General features: G+C 42.6%; 1 long non-coding RNA gene across 1 annotated transcript in view; it reads right to left on the bottom strand.

Annotated features, from left to right (window-relative positions):
• The window catches only part of LOC144071900 (uncharacterized), an 87108-nt gene that overhangs the window by 49529 nt on the left and 19268 nt on the right, over nucleotides 1-18311 (bottom strand). Inside the window, exons 4-5 of the long non-coding RNA XR_013299770.1 lie at nucleotides 17077-17261; nucleotides 2081-2191 (exon numbers count right to left, since the gene is read on the bottom strand). This is a non-coding gene — a long non-coding RNA (uncharacterized LOC144071900). The remainder of the gene's footprint in view (nucleotides 1-2080; nucleotides 2192-17076; nucleotides 17262-18311) is intronic.

Here is an 18311-nt window from a genome sequence, read left to right as displayed (position 1 = left end):
ATGGCTATATTCCTAAATAATATTTCAATTGTGGGTCAACTTCTGATATCTGAAAAGCTCCAGTGTTTGTATTTAAGCTCCAGTGTTTGTATTTAAGCTCCAGTGTTTGTATTTAATCACTAAATGCTGCTAGGAAGTGGATTTTACCCCATTTTAGTGCAATTTTTGCCGTTTCGCCATTGACGTCCATCGCTGTCTTTTCCCGGGGAAATCACCTCCCTGGCCCGGTTGTAATGTCTGAAAAGCTCCAGTATTTGTATTTAATCATTAAATGCTGCTAAGAAGTAGATTTTATCCGTTGAAGGCGCTGCGAGAAAATGCACGGACCACCACTGCTTATTTCTAATACTACATTTTGGTGGTGGTTAACTGTATTTTTCAGAGTATAAGTTGCACTAGCCAAAGAATGCACAATGAAGGGAAAAATATATATACAAGACTCACTGGACTATAAATTTGTAAGTATTATTGGGGGTGCCATTTTTAACAGAAGACAAAACTGGCATCTGTTAATGTAACATATTAAAAGTTTTTGGGGATAACAATAGCATAAAAAACAACATGCTGTTGGCAGTCAGAGTGAAAAAAAACACATAAGTCCCAGATCCAGCCAAACTCCGAACAAAAGTGCAACTTTTAGCCCCAAAAAAATTATCTTTTGTTCATTCGTCCCTCCCAGTCAAACTGGATCAAATGCAATTAATAAAACAACACTTTTAAAAAGAACCCTGCTCCTGTGTTTCAATCCGTTTTTTTCCCGGGATGAATATTCCCCTATTTTTTATTTCATTGTCGGTATTGTTTTATCACTTCCATCCTTTTTGTCTTTTATATTAATGAGGCGCGGGCATGAGGGAAGCATTTGTCCTCTCTTTTTTCTGCCACATTGTGTCCGCCCCACTTCACGTCAACTCAAGCAAACTGCCCTTAAATAGGAGTTGAGCATTTTTTCCCATTAAAATTCGTCTGGAAACATTTTAAAAATGAAAGGAAATACAGGCATTTTGATGTGCAAAAGATTGCTATACTGGGGTCTTAATACACGGCCACGGTGAAATTGACATTAGCGTGCTGAGTGTATGCAGGGGCACGAAAATGGAACTCTGTTGCCATTTTTCATTCGCTAAATGGAGTGAATTATGGCTGTCAACAGATACATTACCTCCTACATCTCAAGACGCGCACAAACCGACTCAATATCTCACGCTCTTATGCTGTCTCCAGGTAGAGGTGAAAATCACGAGGCCAGGGGTGTCCAAACATTTTTTTTTTTTCACAAGGGTGACTTTCAGGAAAATTGAAGGGCAAAAGAGCCAACTTGAAATCCTTCCACTTTTTTTTAACCTATTCTATGTTGTTTATATTGTTAAATGTATTCGGAGAAAGCAGCAGAAAAGAAACCATTTTGAGGGATGAGAGAAAGAAATCACAGACAAAAGAAAAAAATGACATACAGTTCTTTTGTACTACAAGTCACAGTCGCTAAAGAATGCACAATAAAATGGAAAAAAATATATAAGTTGCACTGGAGTATAGTAAGTAGAGTTTTTGGGGTGCAGTATTTTTTTACTACATATTGTATTTCCCCCGATTATAAATCACACTTTGTTCATAGTTTGGCTGAGCCTGCAACCATTACTCAAGTACGAATTGGTTTTTTTTTTTCCACTTTGATCACTGACAGCCTGTTATTTAGTTTTCTTCAGCTATAGTTATCTGGAAAATTTGTTTCTAACAGATGACAATAAAACCTGTTGTTCTCCATCTGTCTATTGTTACTTTTAGTTTGTTCTTGATTTCTGATCAAATAAAAAAAAAATGGGACGTACTACAGTGCAACTTTTATATTTTATTTTCTTCTTCATTGTGTATTCGGTGCCTGCTGCGACTTTTATTCAGGTGTGACTCATAGTACGTAAAATACAGTCCACTCTTCAAGCCTTCATTCTGGTGGCGGTTGAATAGTTTTGAACAAAACGCCATCTTAATTTATTTTCGGTGAGCTTTCGTGATACATTTTGATCCTCATCTGATTCTCTTTGTGTCGTGTTTATGTTCAACCGAGAATGTGTGAACACACCTTTAGACAATCTGATGTGCGTCTTTTTCCTCCCTCCTCCATCTTGCCCCCTCAATAACTTCCCAAGGTCGTCCGCCGTTCTCCTCGTCAACACTTTGTCGTCGCTATTTTCTGCCGAAAAGAGAAACGAGGTAATAAGGGACCGACGTGGATGAAAATGTGGGAAGTAATCACCTCCATCAAAAGGCCATTCATTGTCACGGACATTTGAAAGTGCGCATTTCAGGGTTTTTTTCAGTATTGATGGGGCGTCGTTGCCATCACAATGTCCGTGTTTGTGTGTGTGGTAATCTTGTCACCATCCCAATATTTTCAACTGGATTTGAGTCGTGTTGCATTACTGTTATATTTACTTGAGTCATTTTTGGAGGAAAATATACTTTTAAGAGTAGTTTAATAATGTTAGCATTTTTACTTTTACTTGGATAGTGTATTTTTGGCATTATAATTTGGGCTGAGCCTGCAATTAATACTCAAGTGTGACTTACCGTATTTTCACAACTATAAGGCGCACCGCATTATAAGGCGCACCGCATTATAAGGCGCACCGCATTATAAGGTGCACCGCATTATAAGGCGCACTGCATTATAAGCCGCACCCTCAATGAATAACACATTTCAATTTTTTTTCCATATATAAAGCACACTGGATTATAAGGCACCCTGTCTATGTTGGAGAAAATTTAAGACTTTTAAGTGTGCCTTATAGTCGTGAAAATACGGTATGTTTTGTTTTTTGTGTCTCTGACTACCAAGAGTGTGTAATGAGCAAATTCCCTTCCAAAAATGTGACGTATACTTCTTTGCAGCTTGGATAAAAAAAATTCTCTTCAGTGTGCACTTATCTCTATTCAAAATACAGCCTAATTAAATTTGCTCGTCAAAAATCACAGAGGTTGTCAAAGGCATTTTGTGAAAACCTGATAACGGATTAGCCTATGGAACTCAAAAGTCAAAGGTCGCGGAAGTGCTTTGAACTTGGCTGCTTAGGCGGAAATCCGCTTTCTCTGAGTGCTCCTCCTAGTTTGTTTTTAATTGCGTGCGGCTGGGCCAATGAGCTGCCTCCGAGTATGTTGCCGCGTGCGTTTTCATGACTCACATGGCCTTACAGTGCGTTGCTATTGTTCCTGCTGGCCATCAATTTCCTTAAGTTAAATAAGAGACAATCTCCCTGCGTAACCAGGCAACAGCCTCCGCCTCTTGGTCGCACGCGCCAGCCGATAAATCAATTTGAGCGAGGTTGAACGAGAGGACAGACAGAGTGAGTGGAATGAATGCAATTATGTGCAGCACGTCATTAATTCTTGATACGTTTCGTATTGTAATATTCAGGAACCCACGGTCCCCCGGCAGATCCAGGGAAGGAAATGAATCTCAGCCGGCGTTTCATTCACTGCCCCACGTGTGTTTAAAACATATTCACATGTAAAACTCATTTATAAAGTTGGACCAAGGAAGTTGAAAGGGAAAGAAAAGTCTTTTGTATTCTAAAGGAATGTGTTATGTTGAACTACCACAAAAGACGGTTTTCTTTCAATTTCCTGGTAAAAAATGGGCAGCCGTTACAGTCATCAACTTTATCGCAAAAGAATTAAAATGAAAAAAGTACCGTATTTTCTCGCATATTGACCGCCTCTGCGTATAAGCCGTACCCTTAGAATTGCCTTAAAATCGTTTGATTTTACAATTTCTCTCGTATAAGCCGCCCCCTGATTCACAGTTTTCACCTCCATATTCATGGTTTTAGTAGGGAGTACAAATGTGTTACTTTGAAGGGAAAATCTTAAGAAAAATCATCGTACGTGGTATTTCTGAGATACCGTATGAATCGAGGGTGTTGCCCGGAAGTCACGTGAGCAGTACAACCAGGAAGTGTGTCCGTAGCGGTCTAGTTTGTTATCTCTAGGTAAGATGGCGGCGCCCTGAGCGAGCAATGGCAGGCACAACTAAGTGAGTTTTTTTCACATTTTATGCAAGATACGGTGGATTTTTTTTCTTGAATTTCATTCATAGACGTCAAAATAAATTTTCTTTATCTCTTTATCTTTTCTCTAGTTTGACATAAATGACCGTAACGGCCGCATTGTCTTGGGTTATGGCGTTTCGTCTTTGTCACCTTGCAGTTTCATGCATGTCTCGTCTAATTTGTGCAGATATAAGCCATCGTGACCGGACGTTCCGTCGAAAGACGTTTGGTCCCCGGACGTTTGGTCGACCGGACGTTTGGTAGAACGGACATTTGGTAGAACGGACGTTTGGTAGAATCGACGTTTGGTAGAACGGACGTTTGGTAGAACAGACGTTTGGTCGCCGGGTTCGCTCGCTGTCAAATTATGACAGAGTTTACTGTTGATATTTTGATATTAGATATTTAGATATTAAACTCTCTCTCTCTCATGATTATAGTTCGGCCAAACGTCCGTTCGGCCAAACGTCCGTTCGGCCAAACGTCCGTTCGGCCAAACGTCCGTTCGGCCAAACGTCCGTTCGGCCAAACGTCCGTTCGGCCAAACGTCCGTTCGGCCAAACGTCCGTTCGGCCAAACGTCCGTTCGGCCAAACGTCCGTTCGGCCAAACGTCCGTTCGGCCAAACGTCCGGTCGGCCAAACGTCCGGTCGGCCAAACGTCCGGTCGGCCAAACGTCCGTTCGGCCAAACGTCCGTTCGGCCAAACGTCCGTTCGGCCAAACGTCCGGTCGACCAACGTCCGGTCGACCAAACGTCCGGTCGACCAAACGTCCGGTCGACCAAACGTCCGGTCGACCAAAGGTCCGAGTACCATAAGCCATACCCTTGATTTGCAGATATGGATTATATGCAAGGAAATACAGTAGTATGAAAATAATCAAATTCTAACGGGCTAATGTGGCTAACTGACTGTGGATGCGATCGGCTGATAAAATCAGTCATATTTTTACCGATCAGCCAATCCCTGAAAAATACATGAAACCGGCCTCGATTGCTCGACTTTAGTTGTGATAATAAATTTTTCATTCAAAAAAGTTGTGCTCTTGGAACAAGCTGACTTTTTTGGGCGATTAAGTGGATTTTTTTTCCTTTTTTATCCATGCACCCCCTCTCGATGGGCGAAGTGGCAAGCCAACACCACACGTGCGCTTTGAATGCCCATTTAGCGTGTGTGACTGCAGCTTACGGGAAGCGTGTGATTCTCCACAGTAGGTGTTTGTGTTGTGATGATGATTAGTGGCGGATGAATACGCGCCAATACACTCACACACGGACGCAGATTGGCAACGTCCTAAAGGAGGGTTAGCAACTTCTCACCTACGCCCACCGACTGTTAAATAATTGCCTGAATGGAATCCATGCACCGCCTCATTTGTTTCACAGTGAGGATGACGCAAACCGACAAATAAGCGCCGTCATCGTTTGGATGCTGCCTCCAAAGCTGGTTCAATTTAAGGCAGTAAAAAAATAAGTAAACAAAAAATAATATTATTATGAAGTCAATTTAACTCATTGGCTGCCATCGAAATTGTTAAATGTTCAATTATTTTAGTCCAAAGCCCCTAACAGTCAGGTGAGAAAGTGTCTCAAAACTTTTGATCCAATGTATACCTAGTAGTTCTGTTTTTATACATTTGAATTTGTTTAATTTTGCTACTTACAGGTTCCAAATAAATATATGATGGAAAGAAAAATATGCATGTACTTTAAAATATTTTAAATATACAAACTAAGAAATGAAACTATTTGATTAAAAAAAAAATTTAATTTGGATACTTCTGTAAAACTGGTAAAAGGAACAAATATATATTTTATTGATTTTGGAAAAATGTCATTCTCTGTTACTATGGCAACTAGCAACGGCCGTTCAGTATTTATCTGTCCATCACGAAACTGAAACGAAGGCTATAGTACTTAATTTTGATGGGATTTGGTTCAGTTTAAATCCTTCGCCCCCTCCCAGTCTAAATGGATTGGAAGTCTATTGCTCCGATTTATGGACTTTACTTTTGATAAATTGTTCTGGAAAAATTTTGAAGATTCTTATTGCTAAGTGACAGTTTAGAATCTTCAATGTCCTTGTGGTTTTTAACTTTTCTGAAAAATTTGGGTTACCATACAATGACGATATGGTACGCTAAAGCAAATTTCACGCCATTCAATATTTTCAAAGCAAAAATCGTCCATCTCTCGATCATTCGTTCGCTGGCGCCCCTACCCACCCAGTCCGTGACCGGACGTTTGGTCGCCGGACGTTTGGTCGCCGGACGTTTGGTCGCCGGACGTTTGGTCGCCGGACGTTTGACGTTTGGTCGCCGGACGTTTGGGTCCGGGCGACTAAACATCCGGCAACCAGACGTCCGGCGACCAAACGCCCGGCGAACAAAAGTCCGGCGACCAAAAGTCCGGCGACCAAAAGTCCGGCGACCAAAAGTCCGGCGACCAAACAAGGTAAAACAACACAGTCTACGCATCAATAAAAGCCAACAATGGCCCTGAGCAGTTTCGCTGAGCGGACGTGTGAGTGTATAAGAGTGCGTATGTACATGGGTTGTCCTCTTAGGAAGGGACGTCAGTCAGGGTCTTAACAAGTTCTCCAACAAAACACAATAAAAGTACGGGAAATTTGGAGCTTTTCTTTAGCCTAATAATTTCTAGGGCATTAAGTATGAAAAAATAATAATTCGCAGTTTGTATTTAGGGAATTTGAGCAACAATTTTAAATGGTAATTATCAATAACCTTCCAGGCGACCAAACATCCAGCGACCAAAAGTCCAGCAACCAAACGTCCGAGTACCCTCCCGGTCCGTAGGGATCGTACATCGATCGCCCCCGATGTCAATAACGCGTGATTATTCCTCTGCATCTGGATTAGGCGATTCTTTGGATTCTTTCGGACTCCCGGCATCAATATTAAATCGAGCGTGCGTCAGCTTTCGACAAAAGCGAGTCCTGTAACGGCATGTATAATCCATGTTCGCCTGGTGAAGAAAAGGAAGTGCGCTGCGACAGACCCGCCAGCCTCGGGGAGTCCAATGAGCCAATGAGAAAAGTTGATTATAAGGCTTTTAACGTCTCGGCTAATTACTGCAGATGCTAATGAGATGGCGCTCGCTGCAAGGAGGCTAATCAGTGTGCGCGCTGAGACAGAAGTTGCGCTCAAACTATCATCTCTCAACCCTCGCTAGGCGTAGTGAGAGACATTGAGTTGAGGATCTCCTGACATCGGACCTCCGGGCAACGGCCAGACTCCAACGTGGAAGACTTCCAAGATGTTTCCAGTAGGAACCGCGGTGCTTGACCTTCGCGGTGCGTTTGCGGTAAACGGATCAATGAGGTAGTTCTCAGTACACACACACGGGTATTTAGCGTGACTTATGTTGTCCATGTGTTAGTACGCGTAGTAAATCTAGGAAACCCTGACCATGCGGCAGAACAGTCTTAATCTTCGACACCAGTCCTGATTTATTGTGTGCAGTTTCTTTTAGTAACCCACACCGCCTAAGGCAGCGGTGTCCAAACCATGGACTCGGGGTCAAACCGGGTTCAATCTGTGTGCTTGTCAGAAACTGTGAGCCAAAATTGCCATATTTACATAAATAAAAAATGAGCTGAGAAATAAACTATTGATGACTTCCTTTCAATGAATTGACTTTGATAGGAAGGTCGCGCCTACCAAAATGGCCACAAATCGGTATCAGGAGCCAAAAATGGTATTGCTGCAACACTAGAAAATATGGTGCACTGATTGTATCTGTAGTGTAGATTTAAATAGAATCAGAATTATGCAACATGGCGGGTGGAGTTAAAGAAACAAAGTCTTTTGCGTAAACACAATATAATAACATATTTTCTCCCAGGGCGTCAATAATACATGCCATTGATTATTTTGTGTGCATTTTCTGACTAAAGCTGCTGTAATTAAGTACGCCGTATGCCAGTGATGTCACTCGGTAACAGCTATAGTTTTCAGGCCGAGAGCAAAATGGGATTCAAAACTGTTTACAGTGGTACCTCGACATACAATCTTAATCCATTCCGGGACTGAGATCGTATGCCGAGTTTTTCGTAACTCGAGCAGACGTTTCCCATTGAAATGAACTAAAAACAAATTATTTTGTTCCAACCCTCTGAAAAAACACCAAAAACAGGATATTGGATTGGAAAAAATGTTTTATTTCTTCTAATTCGTCATCTATTAACAAAGTAACACATAACTAGTGGTTTAATAAAATGTGTTTAATATAGCTAAAATTGGGCGGTGTTGTGTGCATGAGTATACTTCATTACCCAGAAAGCCCTCTTTTTGCCCGCGCATGCGCGTTGTGCGTTTCCTGGTCGAAACTCGTCTGAATAAATCGTTCAGTGCTCGTAGATATCTGTTTAGACGAAAGAGATGCAGCAAAAAAAAGACAGTGCGCTACAATGATAAATAGCCTCTCATGTCATGGCCACCTGGCTTGGTCGCATCTCGACATTTTGATCATATCGCAGGCGAATTATTAAATCGAAATTTTCGGCGTACCACGAGCTGATCGTAGGTCGAGGTACCACTGTATTACGTTTTTTTTTTATAAAGTAATGAACTATGAGTATTTGCTCAGCGAATTCCGATCTATCAGTAAAGCAACCTCTATGTGATAGTGGGCCTTTAAAGAGGAAGACTATTAAAGATGCCTCAGGACGGCAATGTTTTTCTCAGGAAGGAACCTGCTGGTGTTCAAGTTGAAAGCAAAGTCATACCTAATCTGGCCATCAAACTCAACGCAAAAATTCTTCACAGTGAAGCTTCACGAATCCACACAAACTCACTCAAATTCTATATACAGTAAATCCACTTTTTTAGAGGCCTGACACCAACCTGACCACGGGAAAATCGCTTGCCTTGCGATCCACTGTAAGATAACGTTGCTGTTGTTTTCGTGTTAGCTCTAAGTCATTAACGCGCCCGTTAAAAATCCGCCCACCGCAACAAATTAATCCAGAAAGCCCATAGGAGTGGTGGGGTGGAGGAGGAGGGGGGGGGGGTCTTTGGTTGGAGAAAATCAAAGCGGGTGCTTGCAACTCAATCGCTATCTGATCACTGGCTTTTTAACGGACTGGCTGTAAACTAATTACTACGCGTATGTGGGAAGCTCTACGGTGGCAAAACAGCCTGAGAGCAGGTGATAATGAAACTCCGGCCATGTAAAGAAGAGAAAATGGTTTTTTTTCTGTATTATAGAATTGTACTGTACTGTATATAAACAGTTTACTATTCTACTATATCTTCTCCAAAGTTGACCTCAATTTCACCGTGACCAGACGTTTGGTCGCCGGACGTTTGGTCGCCCGGGTGAATATAATTTTGAGAGCTGGTTTCAACAGTAGATATTTAGATATTAAACTCTCTCTCTCTCTCATGACTATAATTTTGAGAGCTGATTTCAACAGTAAACTCTCTGTAATGTTGTCAAACGTCAACCAAACGTCCGGCGACCAAACGTCCGGCGACCAAACGTCCGGCGACCAAACATCCGGCGACCAAACGTCCGGCGACCAAACGTCCGGGCGACCAAACGTCCGGCGACCATACGTCCGGCGACCATACGTCCGAGTAGCCCATTTCACGGCAGTTCCACCCCCAACATATGGTAATCAATTACAATTTTTTATTATTATTATATTTTCATAGGGTTTAGTCCATATGTGTCAAAGTGGTGGCCCGCGGGCCAAATCTGGCCCGCCGCATTATTTTGTGTGGCCCGGGAAAGTAATCCTAAGTGTTTTAGGATCCAATTAAAACGGAGTATAGATGTATATTAAATTTCCTGATTTTCCCCCTTTTAAATCAATAATTGTAATTTTTTAATCCATTTTTTTCTGTGTTTTTAGTTCAAAAATCATTTCGTAAAATCTAAAAATATATTTAAAAAAAGCTAAAATAAACATATTTTTAGATGTATGAAAAACTGAACTGGCTTTTAATCCAGTTCTTTTAATCCATTCATTAAAAAAAAATCTAAATATTATATCTAAAATGGTCCGGCCCACATGAAATTGAGTTGACATTAACGCGCCCCCGAACCAACCCAAGTCTGACACCCCTGGTTTAATCAATTGCCTGCTATTGACGATATAAAATAAATAATTTAAACTGTCTTCCTGTGTTCATAGAAAGCGTCTTCAATTTTTAAAGCGTGGCGTTGATTATTCATTTTGCAGTTCCCACAATGTCATTCCCTTGTCATCGCCCCGACTCCTCACTTGTTCCGCGTCAGTTTCCTGGCCGTGTTTGCGGTGAGCCAAGTGGAAGAAAAATCCCAGCGTCTCTCCACTGTAGCGGAGACGTGGGAGCTCCCCAACGCCCAAGACTATTTGTCTCCCCGAAATTCAACGTAGAGATGTGAGCGAACCGCCTGCTTGAACCCGCTCGCCTCCATCCGTTGTGCTCGATATAATGGAATTTTTCCCCCTCTACTCCTACGACTACTGTCTCAATTGATGCCTGTTTACTGTAGCTCTACTTAACCTTCATAGGTTCTCCGCTTAATACCTTTTCAACATACGAAGGACATTCTTCTGCAGCCGCACTGGCATTTTCAATCCCAATCGTTGCAATAGACTTAAATTCCCACTGTTGTGAAATTTACACACAAGTGACATGACTGAATCATAGAGTATTAAAAAAATTAGGGTTAGCAACAAAATGAGATTAAAATTATGGACTGTTATGTTCTGCCCTTGTTCTGCTTGTATTTTTCCATTACCAGGTGTGTGGAGGGGGGTGGGGCTGACTGCATCGGCACTCGGACGTTTCGTCGAAAGACGTTTGGTCCCCGGACGTTTGTTTCCCGGACGTTTGGTCGACCGGACGTTTGGTAGAATGGACTCTCATGATTATAATTTTGAGAGCAAGAGATTACCTGGTTGCTCGCTTTCAACAGTAAACTCTGTCTCTCTCTCTCTCATAATTTGACAGCGAGCGAACCCGGCGACCAAATGTCTGGTCGACGGCCCGTCCGTTCTACCAAACGTCCGGTCGACCAAACGTCCGGGGACCAAACGTCCGGTCACGGACTGCATCTCACCTGCCAAGAGAGTCGCTTTGTTCTTGCTTTTGTTTTTTGTCTTGTTAATTTAGTGATTTTTGCATTGTATTTTGTATCTGTGCCATGTATTGAGTGTTTTTTTTATTACGCTTTGTAGCATCTTGCTTATTCCCTTTATTTTAGGTCCCTCGTTGACTTTTTTGTCACTGATCCTCTTTGTTAATTCCTTTTCGTGTCGCGTGGGTTTTGATTTGAATAAATCTTGTGACACGTCTCCTTGGTCCGAGTCGTCTCCTTTGACATCCAAACGTACTTCCGCCTCCGCGGACCATAACTGAACTAAAAAGGACTACGGTTTGGTGCTCAGCCAAATCCAATCCTTAGAATTCAGTAACTAACCCACAGAGGTGGCAGTGGGGTTCCAAATCTAACGATTCACTTAATTATTCACCCCCTCTCTAACAAAATAATTACTTGTAAATATGACGCGCGCAATAAAAGCGGTATTTGAATCCGCAAAAAATGCTCGAGGTGCATCCTACTGTAGGCGCGATATGTCGATTTAATGAGTCGTGCCTGACAACATGCGCGAGTCCAATTATAAGCTCAGTAAGACTAAACACTATCAATGGCTTAATTGCAATTGCTCGGGTCGCTGTGGTATTTCATTAATGTAATAAAGCTGTTATGTCATTCCGAGGCAGTGTAATAATTTCTTTGCTATAGGACAGATATGCCATTATGCATCACTCTGCTGCTAAAGCTTGGCAACAGCCGTACGCGTTTTATCGTGCGCAACTAAGGAGCGTACAGTAAAAAGTATTTCCGTGAAGTATTATTAGTATAGCATAATTAAACACAAAGTGATGTAAAGTGCAGTAAATCAGATGAAAATCAAGACGGGATTAAATTCAAACACTTGTGCTGTGAATGTCAATGAGTTTCAATGAAGTGGGAGGGTGGCAGTGAATGACTGGACTAGCGATAAACATTAAAAAAGTTTTAATAGGTACATGATTGGACGTCTCTGGTCGTCGATTTCTGTTTTATAAGTTTTAGCGAGTCATAAGTCCTAAACTTGGCGACTTTACCAAGAGTTGACATAACAGCGCCCACATGAATGATAGAAAAATTGCATGCAACCGCCAAGAATAAATGATCGCATTGATACGGCACGCAGTAAAAGTCCACGTTTGTTTAGAAAAATGTCCGCAATACATCCACTTATCCATCAATCAGGGTGGGCCGGTCACGTTAGGTCAACATTTAGCCGCAGTATTGCCGCCGGAGAGGATGTCGAAGCAGATCAGATTCTTTCATCAAAAGCTACAAGCGCGCTTGCCAAAAAGAAAAAGATTCAAGGCAACATTTCCCATTGAGATCAATTATATTTGATTGTAAATGTGGATATTCTTAAATCGTTAAGACTGCCAGCCTTCTCGGTCGAATTGGAATGGATGTCAAATGCCAACATTTTTAACTAAACACTTTTTAGTTCATGTATAGGGCTCCCTCTAGTACTATACATTCATTCATTTTCAGCACCGCTTTTGCTTGGTTCTCTTGTTGCGGGGTGCTCGAGCAAATCCCAGCTGAGTTTGGGCAAAAGATAGACGATACACCCCAAAACGGCTCTAGTTTACAATAACGCAATGTTAAATTGTGATGAAAAATGGAACGCCTTTGGAGATAAACGACTTCAGATTACACTCTGTCATTTTGTTGCGATAAAAGTACGCAGCTTTCCTTTTTGATCTCTTCATTTCCTGAAAGTTTCTTTTTCTTCCTGACAGCGACCCTCTTAAACACAATATAAATGAATCCTTTGGCTTCTGATTTCCGTCCCTGCTCATCGCAAGGGGGCGGTCCGTCACAACTACCCAGTGGTGTGCCGTCAGGGCCTTCAAGGCCTTCTCTGCTGGCCTAAGAAATATCTGAATCACAGACTGATGTTAATTATATTTTGTCCATGAATACTTATTAAATAATTCCAAATTGTCTGTTAGCTTCCTTTCATTGCTAGCCCCCCTGGTTGCACTGCTTCCAGATGTGTGTTTTCATATTGAAGCATTTAACCAATCACATTTCAGTCATTATTTGTTGCCAGGGTCAGAAATCTGCCTCAAGATCTTCACAATCAGTTCTGCAGGCTCTGCTGCATTAAACAAGCGTCAATAAGACTGTTGCTTTAACCAATCAGAATTCGATTTAGTGACACCAAGGCCTTCTCGCAGGCATAGGGGTACGTCAATGCCTTCTCGTAGGCGTAGGGATACGTCATCGCTTTCACCAACTATGATTGGCTAGTGATAGAGTGGACTAGCCAGAGCTACCAAACTGTATCTGGAGCTAGCTGCACAAGCAAATATATTGCTGTGTTGATTTAGTAGCGGTTTTGTCAACCCGCAATGGCTGAAGGAGGAGAAGAAATGGATTTGTTTGCAGATTTACTGTCAAAGCCATTTTCAAGACAGACTTTTCAAGAAAAGCTGGACATCATTTCGAAAGATCGGACACCTCCAAAGCAAGCAAGCCTGTTGCAACCGGGAACGAACATTTTCAGCACTTAATCGAATAAAAACGTTTGCCAGAAAAACGACAGGATAGGCTCGACTTTCAGCATTAGCTTCGATGGCGATAGAAAAGAAGGAGGAAAGAAAGGAGGATGGATATTGTGTACAGGTAAAAAGGATTTTTGGTGAGTAAAATATGGCTATATTCCTAAATAATATTTCAATTGTATGAGGTTATTATTGATTATTTTTTATGCATCACAGCTGTAGCTGCAGTAGAGGTTTTATACCCATAAAATAGTTTTTGCTGAAGGCGTCACTAGGAAATGCACGGACCGCCACTGCAACTACCCATGCCGCTTATCCTCACAAGGGTCGCGGGGGTGCTGGAGCCTATCCCAGCCAAGGCGGGGGACACGCTAAATTGGTTACCAGCCAATCGCAGGGCACAATAAAACAGACAACCACCCACGTTCAAAAATCACACCGCCACCGAATGGGATTCGAACCAAGACTGCCCACACCAAAGTCAAACGGAAGAACCGCCGCACCGACGGGTGGTCCAATTAGCCGTTCGGTTTACGTTAAAAACAGAAGGAAAAAAACTCTTGATGAGATTCCTTTGAATTTGCCGAGAACAAGTGGCTCGATCCAAGCATAAAGCAACGCAGATTGAATTTATGACACAGTCCAGCGACTGGCTGTGAAAAAAATTGGCTCTAGCCGGCCGGTATCAGGTGGTGCTCTTCTCCGCCTCACGTCTCACATACACACGCGGGATCCCTAATACATTTACATCCCGAGCCGCCCGGGTGCCAAGTAAGTGTTTACTCTGGCGAGAGCCTATTGTGTATTTGCGCGGCTGGCGCTGCGCCTGGGCACGCACGGGTATCTCATCCCCTCATTGTTATATTCATGACTGAGTCAGCCTCCATGAATTTCAATGGGATGTTATCTTTGGCAGCGGGTGACACTTTTAGACGAGCCCCTTCAGACGCCGAGCGGCAAGCCCCCCTCCCGTGCCGTGCACCGCCAGCTCCGCGTGAACGACAACAGCAACGTGCTCGTCTAATCCTGCGCCGAGATCTCCACTGGGATACCGATGCGTGTTCTGTGTCAATTCAACTACAGGTAGAAAAAAGGGGTCCCACCCGCGTTTGCTCATTTGTTGTCGTGGTGCGAAAATAACATTTGATAGTCACTGCTTACTTGCTGACTGCAATTCTGGAGTTACCAGGCTCTGCTGAGATTGACTGTTTGTCAACTGAAAACCCACAATTCAATTCATTTCGGTTAACCTTCCTTGAAGTGTAGTCCCACACACGTAGAGAAGCATCAATAATGATCACTACTAGCCTATTTTTAAGTGGAAAAAAGGATTCAAGGGCTTTGGGCATTAAAGTCCTGTGCAAATCAATTGCAACAGTGCTAATACACTAGAACAGGGGTGCGCAAAGCGGTCCTCGAGGGCCGCTGTGGGTGCGGGTTTTTGTTCCAACCAATCAGGAACAGACACGTTGACCATTGAGACTGCAATCCACTGATAGCACTTGTAGGACACCAGATTGGTGAAAAGGTGTCTTCTTTATGGGTTGGAATGAAAACCCGCACCCACTGTGGCCCTTTGTGGAACCGTTTGCCCACCCTTGTACTAGAGCACATGTGTCAAAGTGGCGGCCCGGGGGCCAAATCTGGCCCGCCGCATCATTTTGTGTGGCCCGGGAAAGTAAATCATGAGTGCCGACTTTCTGTTTTAGGATCAAATTAAAATGAAGAGTATAAATGTATATTACATTTCCTTAATTTCCCCCTTTTAAATCAATAATTGGAATTTTTAAACATTTTTTTCTGTGTTTTTAGTTCAAAAATCATTTTGTAAAATCAAAAAATATATTTAAAAAAAAAGCTAAAATAAACATTGTTTTAGATCTATAAAAAACTGAATATTCAGGGCTTTTAATCCACTTCTTTTAATCCATTTATGAATATATATATAATATCTAAAATGGTCGGGCCCACGTGAAATCAAGTTGACGTTAAAGCGGCCCGTGAACCAACCCGAGTCTGACACCCTCGTACTAGAGGCTAAGGAATGGTAACTGAGGGGTTTCCAGCAGGTGTACATTCTGGCTTCTACCGCCCCCTGCTGACATTTTCGGCAGAATAATTTAATGTCAATTAAAAACTCCAGTAAATCTGAGGGGAAAGCCGTCACAACAGCTGCATACTTTTTCGCCAAATAATTAAAAATCTGATATATCGTGGCTTTCCGTCATGTCAAACGGCCCACGTCATGACAGCTTTTTTTCCCTCACATGGTGCCGCAGAAGATAAGATAGCGAACGCTTGGTGATATCGACCTAACCGCGGAACAACAATCTCTGCACGTGACTTGATCCCGCACGCATACGTAAGAAAGCGTTTGTAAGAGCGCGCGCGGGCTCTTTGACCGTACATCAAGGAGAAGGCCCGCCAGTAAGAGCGATCGGCCGGATTATCGGTGTTTTATCACTTGAGCGGCCTGTCAAGGTTGCACATGCCTACAAGCGTGCCTGAAGGGGAACACGAGCGCACATACGCCGGCGGCAACGTTCCAGCGCCGCCAGACCTCGTTCCGCCCGCTCCCGTGTTCCTTTCATCCCCCGTTCTGTAATTACTTGATTGACCTCTGCTGTCGGGGCCTAATTAGACATGGTAATTAAGGATTAGGTCGGGCAGAGATGGGGAAGGGGGGAGTCGGGGTGAGTGTGTGTGTGTGGGGGGGGGGGGGGTGGAAGGTTGACGAAATGGGGGTCACTGCGCACTGAGCAAATTGTTGAAGCTTTTAAATGGTGTTCATTTCATACAAATCAGAAACAATGAACAGGAATAGAAAATATGACATTACATTAAATTGTTATACAGTGGTACCTCGACATACTTGAGCGAACGTTTCCCATTGAAATGAATTGAAAACAAATTAATTCGTTCCAACCCTCTGAAAAAACACCAAAAACAGGATATTGGATTGGAAAAAATGTTTTATTTCTTCTAATTCGCCATCTATTAACAAAGTAACACAACTAGTGGTTTAATAGTAACAAAATGTGTTTAATAGAAGTAAAATTAGACGCATTCCGTATTCTTCATTGCCCAGAAAGCCCTCTTTTTGCCCGCACATGCGCATTGTGCGTTTCCTGGTCAAAACTCGTCTGAATAAATCGTTCAGTGCTCGTAGATATCTGTTTAGACGAAAGAGATGCGGCAAAAAAAAGATAGTTCGCTGCAATGATAAACAGCCTCTCATGTCATGGCCACCTGCCTTTTTGATCGTATCACGGGGAATTATTCGATCGAAATTTTTCGTCGTACCACGAGCTGATCGTAGGTCGAGGTACCACTGTAATTGCAATGATTTTTTTTTTTTTTAAATCACCCCAGAGGATGTTCTAACATTAAGTTGGAGGGAAGTTGACTAACACAGAAATAAGTCAGATTTCCTTACCTCGCTGACAGTGTGGTGGTTCATTCTCCTGACTTGAGTGCAAGACACGTGGGATCGATTCCCATTTCTGTATGCTGAGTGCGACTGGTTGTCTCTCTATGCATGTTCCGCACAATTGACTTGCAAGAAGTTTAGGATGTAGCCCGCCTTTCGCCCAAAGTCAGCTGGGCTAGGCTCCGGCGCCCCTGTCAAGGATAAGCAGTGTTCAGAATGAATGAATGTGCTTTGCTACATGCTTTCCAAGCAGTCAGATTAAATTTAAGAGTAAAAAAAAAGAAAACAAGACCCACTAGAAAACACAGTAAAGAGTTTGAGTTTTATGAAAACATACTCGTGGCATCCTCCACTTGAAAAATCCGAATGTGGCCCTTGCGTGTGTTTTTGGACTGCTCCACATAGTTATTTTGGGTTTTCCCTTCACTGACTGTACAAAGCAACCCGGCACGTCGCAGCAGAGCAGCGGGAAGGCGCACGGCACGGCACGGCACGCCACGCCAACGAGGAGCATAGTAATGAGGCTTTTGTAATCTTCTAATTTTGGCTGCAGGTCTCTCAACGGTTAAGTGTTTGCGGCACACCTCCGCTTTCTCCGCCAGTGGAGCTGTCTCATGCGAGGTATTTCCCCCTCTGGGCTCTTTCCATTTGTGGGAGAATGTTACACACTCCATTATTTTTATAGGCCCCCGGCATCTCGCACACATCCGTTGAGGAATATATTGACTTTCGCTTTGCCGCATGATTGAGGCTTGTTTGTCTTGCCGCCACCGTCGCTGGGAGAAGAAGAAAAATTAGGAGCCTCGGAATATACAAGAGCTTTAAAAATGGCAAGAATATTTAAGGCCCATGAGAAATACGAATATAAAACATGCCCTTTTTTAGCAGCTTTTGGAAGCTGCGGCTGAGCTGGTAAAAATCTGAATTTATGCTTCTAAGATGGTCCAGGCCCTGAATAAGCAAGGCAGGCACCCTGTTTAAGAGTTATGATGTTATTTTTCTATTATCCTGTTACAATGCATTCTTTTTAGGTACTGGATGATTTTGATTTTGAGGGTCTTTCCGGGATACTTCTTGTTCATTTGTTAGTTCCTGCTGACCTGTGGACATATCCTGTTAGTTTTATGGCATTTTATGACCTAACTGGCTGCCATTAAAGGTATTCGGACGTTTGGTCGCCCAGAAGGTTATTGATAATTACCATTTTAAATTGTTGCTCAAATTCCCTAAATACAAACTGT

The sequence above is a fragment of the Stigmatopora argus genome, chromosome 3 (genome assembly GCF_051989625.1).
Source record: "Stigmatopora argus isolate UIUO_Sarg chromosome 3, RoL_Sarg_1.0, whole genome shotgun sequence".
In the NCBI taxonomy this organism is placed as follows: Eukaryota; Metazoa; Chordata; class Actinopteri; order Syngnathiformes; family Syngnathidae; genus Stigmatopora; species Stigmatopora argus.
Note: the sequence above shows the minus strand (reverse complement) of the source record. Positions and strands in the feature narration are given on the sequence as shown.